This window comes from Dendroctonus ponderosae, unplaced genomic scaffold (assembly GCF_020466585.1).
Source record: "Dendroctonus ponderosae isolate FM_Combo_2020 unplaced genomic scaffold, Dpon_F_20191213v2 Dpon_F_20191213_4, whole genome shotgun sequence".
NCBI classification, from domain to species: Eukaryota; Metazoa; Arthropoda; class Insecta; order Coleoptera; family Curculionidae; genus Dendroctonus; species Dendroctonus ponderosae.
The window spans coordinates 12,341,814-12,347,813 of record NW_026018611.1 but is presented as its reverse complement, the minus strand read 5'-3'; the positions used below and the strand labels follow the sequence as shown (position 1 = coordinate 12,347,813).

Genomic DNA, 6,000 nt, shown 5'->3' with positions numbered 1-6,000 from the left:
ATGACTTTCTACCATTGTAACTTGTATGTATGCCAAAGGCTGAAACCATGGTCAATAATTTCCGTTTTAAAAGGCCACCTTCCACGCAAAGTCGGTGTATTTGAAACGACTATGGCGCGTATTCAACTACGAGCGAGCAGCAGCAGCACATGTCAATAACACGCCCTCAGTTTCCGGCCCTTTTGCCCCGTCCTGGTTCAAGGCACTGCGGGGAAAGTACACATAATATCGTGTTATCGGTATGCCATCTGCGCCCTTTGTGTCTTTTCGCGTTCGTAATGAGCGAGGGACTGGGCCACAATGCCCAAATTATTTTTAATTAGAGGATGTATGACACACATAAAGATAAAGAATTCGTGATCCGTATGGAAGATTAGAGGAAAACAAATTGTTTTATCGGTTTGTCGTTTACTTATCAGGTTAAACACCACTCACTTTAAGGTGGAAAATTGCAATGATGCCTTGACATTATTTGCCTAAATTATTGGGTACTTTACATTAATTTATTAGAATTCCGGTTGTTTAATAAAGTACGTGAAAAATGTCACCAATGTACTCTCTCTATATGTCAGCCGTCTTACTATATTTGTTAAATTATATCAAAATATTAATCGAGTCGACCAGTATAGAAGACGAATGGTTCTTTAGCAAAAGTGTGCCAACGCATGCTTCTTCTATGGAATACGGCTTCCGTATACGGCTCCCTAGCACGCATCTGCAGTGTGCAATTATTTCTAGGTTTATGGTCATTTGTACTCGCAAATCATTTTTACAGCGCATCACATTTATTTCCTCAACATTTGAATTTTACATGCCTCAGCATTTAAATATATGTGATCTAATTTCGGATCACACTATATAAGTAGGCAAACTAAAATAATATTAACATCTGCAATATCAACTTTTACCGTAACTCGCCTATTCCTGTTAGGCAAATCGTTTTAGTCAATACATAAACTGCAGTTTGGCTTTCCCGCTCTGCATAGAAGGCGTGAACAGGCTGTACCAATCTGCTATTTTAGTCAATTAGTCGATATCCTCCCGTTTCGAAATTCAAATTATGGACTTAAATTCTAAATCGCGTTTCAACTTTAATATGAATTAGGTACTGTTAATAAAATCAGTGACGTTGGTTTTTATGTTTTTGCTCTGGTCCATAGCGTGCTGGATAATTTTACACTGCCGATGGTCGGTTGGGCTTCAGTTACACAAAGGAAATGCCGACTTGTCGCTTTCTATACTGGTCCAATTAAGTTTAGAAACTTTAGATGCATTATCCTCATAAACAATTTATCGTGTACAAGGCCTCTTACATCATATACAAGTGACTTACAAAGGCGAATAATTTCTAATCTAAGTGTCGCAATATTTGATAGCCTGATGTTCAGGTGTCAAACTGCCGCAATATCATTTTTCGGTCTCCAAAAAACAGATAAAAGTTCTATGAAAAACTTCTGGGAAAAGCTAAAAATTAATGAATCTTAAAACTTTTTTATTATCATTATTATTGACCTAGGGAGAGAAATACATATATCTTATCGCTAAGGAAGCGGTGGTAGAATAATGGTGACTTCTCAGGTTAGTAGTAAAAAGAGTATATTACGGCACAAGAGACGAAAGTCGCAGTGCCGCCACTGCTTGAAGTTATTTTCGAATTGAATTCTTGATTCTCGGTGGAAACTACCCGGGAAAAGTTTCAGGATTTAAAAAAAACCGGCTTTGAAAATGTTGTCAAAACAGTCAGTGAGAAGCAGTCAAGATGCCGAAGTTATTACTTTCCACACGACACGAAGACAATGTAATTGCGTAATGGGCGGAAAAGTAAATTCGAATTGTAATGAGTAGAGCGATTCTTTTGCTATCGAAAATAGTGGCGAAACTGTGTACTTTCCATCAGGAGATCAATTTAAATCGCCTACTAATTACGAACATTATAGCGGTTTTGTGGTTAAAAGTATTTCAGTCGATGCGTTATCGTCAACATTACATCGGCAAATTTCCTGACTGAATCCAGATATTTCAGGTCAGGGTGGCCGAGCGGTCTAAGGCGCCAGACTCAAGGTTCCCTTGCCCACTCTATAGTGGGTGTTGAGCATTCTGGTCCTCTTTGAGGGCGTGGGTTCGAATCCCACTTCTGACAATTTTTTTTGCGAAAATGTTTCATAAACTTTTTTCACTGAAATTATATGTATTATTGTTCAACTTCGAACTTGGTTAATCTCGATATGAACCGGTTAAATTTGAATTTAAGACATCATTATTTGATTAATGTCTAGTTCAACCATTTTCTCTTGATAAAGTTGAATATATTGTTAGATACATTGTGAATAAACTTTCACTTTCTACCAGTTACACTTATGATCAGAATCTTAGTTGACTAAGTAACAAAAACTGTGTGTTCCTTAACAAGGCGTTTACTACTCAAGGAAATTACTTTATGTTTGGATAATATACAGGTTGGCCATTTTCTGAATCTTTGTATGGGTAACTTCTACATTTTTAAAGATAGAGAATCCGTTAAATGGGAAAAAATGGGCAGAATTCGATTGCGTATTCATTACCGTTTTCAAAATTTAGATACCCGACTTGGTTCCTGAATTATCCTGAAAAGACAAGAAATCAACACTTTTTGAATTATCACTTATTACGTAAACTGCTTAACTTAGAAAAAAAAACACAAAAATGTGTAGTAGGCTATGGAAACAATTATTTTTCTAATTTAAGCAGTTTACGAATTATATGATAATTAAAAAAGTGTTGATTTCTTGCCTTTACGGGATATTTCAGGAACCAAGTCGGGTACCTAAATTTTGAAAACGGTAATGAATTCTGCCCAATTTTCCCCATTTAACGGATTCTCTATCTTTAAAAATGTAGAAGTTGGCCACCCTGAATATATAAATAATCTTTACTTCCTACAGAAAAAGGCTATCGACCCAATCGGTCTTTCTGCCCTATGTTTGGATATTAACCAACAAAACACGTTTTTTTTTCTATAGTAAAACGATAACCGTTTACATATGTAAGTACTAATGTAAATCCTACGCTTACGGTTAACTTTTGGAGTGACGCTAATCCCAATTCTACTTAGTTAATGTGGAGATTAAGATGTTTTCTTGATTAATATTAAAATAGAATAGAGAATATAATTTAGAAAGAAAAAAGAAAAACGTTTCTTAATTAATTCAAGCGCCTTGTTAAAGCTTACACATTTTTTGGTTCTTTGTCAACTGATACTCGCTTAAGAAGTATTGCCGGTAGAGAGTGGTAGTTTATTCACCATGTATCAACAATAATAGGCGAAAATGAGTGAACTCGACTTTAACATATAACAATTGTATTAAACTGGAAGTTAACCGGTTATTATCGAGATTAGCGAAATTCCAAGTTTGACCGTAACATAACTACTGTAATGCGCAATTTTCCATGTAATTCCTTCTAAGTTTAATGTCATCCTGCCCTTGAAGATTTTCATTTCAATCACTTTACCTACATTGCCCAACAAGGATCCTTTCATATGATTTTTCTAGTTCAGAAAGAAAAACATTAATTCTTCTTGTTATCCCTTTTAAAGTTTCAAGCATATTCTAGTTTGCTACCAATTATACATGCATACTGTACATATTGGACAATATTTGTTCGGACGAACCCTAAGGGAATGCTGTAGACAAATATTTTCGAAGAGATGCTAAGGGAATCTTGACGATTAAAGATATTGTCCGCACAAAATAAGTGTGTTCAATGTATTATTAATAAAGGAAAATTCTTCTCTTACTGACCTGGAGTAATTAATGACTTCGGAAGTGTATTTCGTTTGTGGGTCCAACTGCATTTCGTGATGTAGGTGCCATGTACTTAGGTGTTTAATGGACATTTTTTGTCTTCATTAAATAGGTTTATGTTTTGGGAACATTTTATTTATGGATCTTGATTAATGAGTAGAGGGTAACCGTGTTTGACATAACAGGAGCAAGATTTTCGAGTTAAGAGACGTAATTGATATTTTTTAAAGAACCAAGGATCGTCGTGTTATAATAACGAACCTCCAGAACTTCAATGTGATCAGAGGTCAACACTGACTGAATGCCCTTCAACTTTATTTATGAAAGTTGATTAAATTTGCCACTGACCTAGTTAACAAATTTCGAACTGTCTACTTTCAATACATATTAAAATTCACCCTCGCGTTTGCGTTGCGTCCCTCCCCCGCTTCGTTGCACACTCCTTTATTGACCGGATTACAAATCAGCCCCAGCCGTTTGCAGCTCCCACCCTATCACAGGCCAGATAAGGAGAGAATGAGAAATGCCTTTATAAGTTATTATTATATGAGCTTCCTTTCGCATTTTTGTTCAGAAAGGGAAACTGCATTGAAAAATTGTATTTGAGATTTACACACTTAATGCCTGCCTGATGTACGTCTTACAAATAATAGAAAGTATTTAGCCGTAAAAAAGTCGACTTTTTACCTGAATGAAATGAATAAGGAAAATATTCTGGCCCAAAATTGCTTAAGAATCTTGCTTTCAAGCACTATATGTAAGCTTTATATTATAGCTGATATTATTCTTGATTATACTGGGAATGTTTCCAATACAACTTCGAGTTCACTAGTTCTCATTCGTCATAAACAGTCGTAGGCTGTTAATGCACTTGTGACATACAAACGGCCACTTAACCAAGCAGCACAACTTTTGTTTCACCATTCCTACATTTCCTTCACACCTTTGGCGTGCCATAATTATTGCAATTGCGCCAGTCCTGGTCTGCACTCACTGCACAAATTAACAAACGTTGCATTATCCATTTATCCATTAGCGGTTTGAATATTGGTGCATGTCTGTTTGCGGGTGAACCAGTTGAAAGTGAACCTAAAGAGAGGAAAATTTTCAGTCCTGACAGTCCAAACCCGCCAAACTATTATAACCAGATCCAAAAAAAAAATGGTTGTGTGTTGTTCTGCATGCGAGATGGCGATAGGCATAATTTGTTTTTTCTTTGCCGGTCGTGAGAAAACTAACACAAGTCTTGAAATTTTTCAAATCGACTAGTAACTGTATCACTTTACCGCACTGTATATACAGGGTCATTCAGTTTATCGTAGCAGTTAACGGTCGATAAAAATATCATGCATAGGTATATTGAAAACGGCTTTGTATTTGAGACACGGGGTGGCAAAGTTAACATATTATTTGTTTATTTAATTTACGCAAATCTTAAGATCTTGTAATAAAACTCTATTTTCTGGGACTTCTCAATCCCACATCCAATCATTGAAAATCTTTGAACATCTAAAATCGTTTTATTTAACCCTGCTACTTTGTTGAGATTAATTGGCATTTAAAAATTTTTTTGAAAAAATATCGAAAACGTTTCTGGTAGCGATTTCACACAAGAATGTTGTTGCGACTTACGAAAATATGAGCCCAGAACGATTTTATTTTTACAATGAGGTTGATACGGGTAGGCATAAAAAGCTATCATTATTTAAAAATTAAATACTAAATGACATATATCTGTAAGTTTGGCAAACGCTGGACATAATTGGATGTGGTATTGCGCTAAGTCCCAGAATATTGATATTTATGACCGTATCCTAAGATTTCCGTGAATTATTTTCAAAAATGAAAATTAACTGTTACTTTTGCCACTCTTTATTTCAAAATTACGCCCGTTTCAATATATCTTTCCATTCTAATTTTATTCTAAAATTGAATTTTCTATCGACCGTTAAAGTCCTGTTACTCTAAACTCACATACCGTGTATAACAAATTAATTAAACTGATTCAATAGGAATAAAAATGAAACCGAATAGCAATATTTTACAATAATTTGATAGTTGACTACCAACAACAACATTTTTTTGTTTCACTGGTCGCATTAATGGCGAAATATTTTCGTCCGGTAACATAACTTCTTGTGGTTTTGGCTGCGATTAGAAAAAAACTTACAATTTTTTAGTTTCACTTTAACTCAGTTTTTATGCTAACAGTTAGACA

General features: G+C 35.2%; 1 protein-coding gene and 1 non-coding gene across 3 annotated transcripts in view; one reads left to right on the top strand and one right to left on the bottom strand.

Annotated features, from left to right (window-relative positions):
- The window catches only part of LOC109537790 (flocculation protein FLO11), a 137,549-nt gene that overhangs the window by 28,847 nt on the left and 102,702 nt on the right, over positions 1-6,000 (bottom strand). The gene's annotated exons all lie outside the window — the stretch shown is intronic.
- On the top strand, positions 2,024-2,140 carry Trnal-caa. Its single transcript has 2 exons — positions 2,024-2,061; positions 2,096-2,140. It is a non-coding gene; the product is annotated as a tRNA-Leu (tRNA).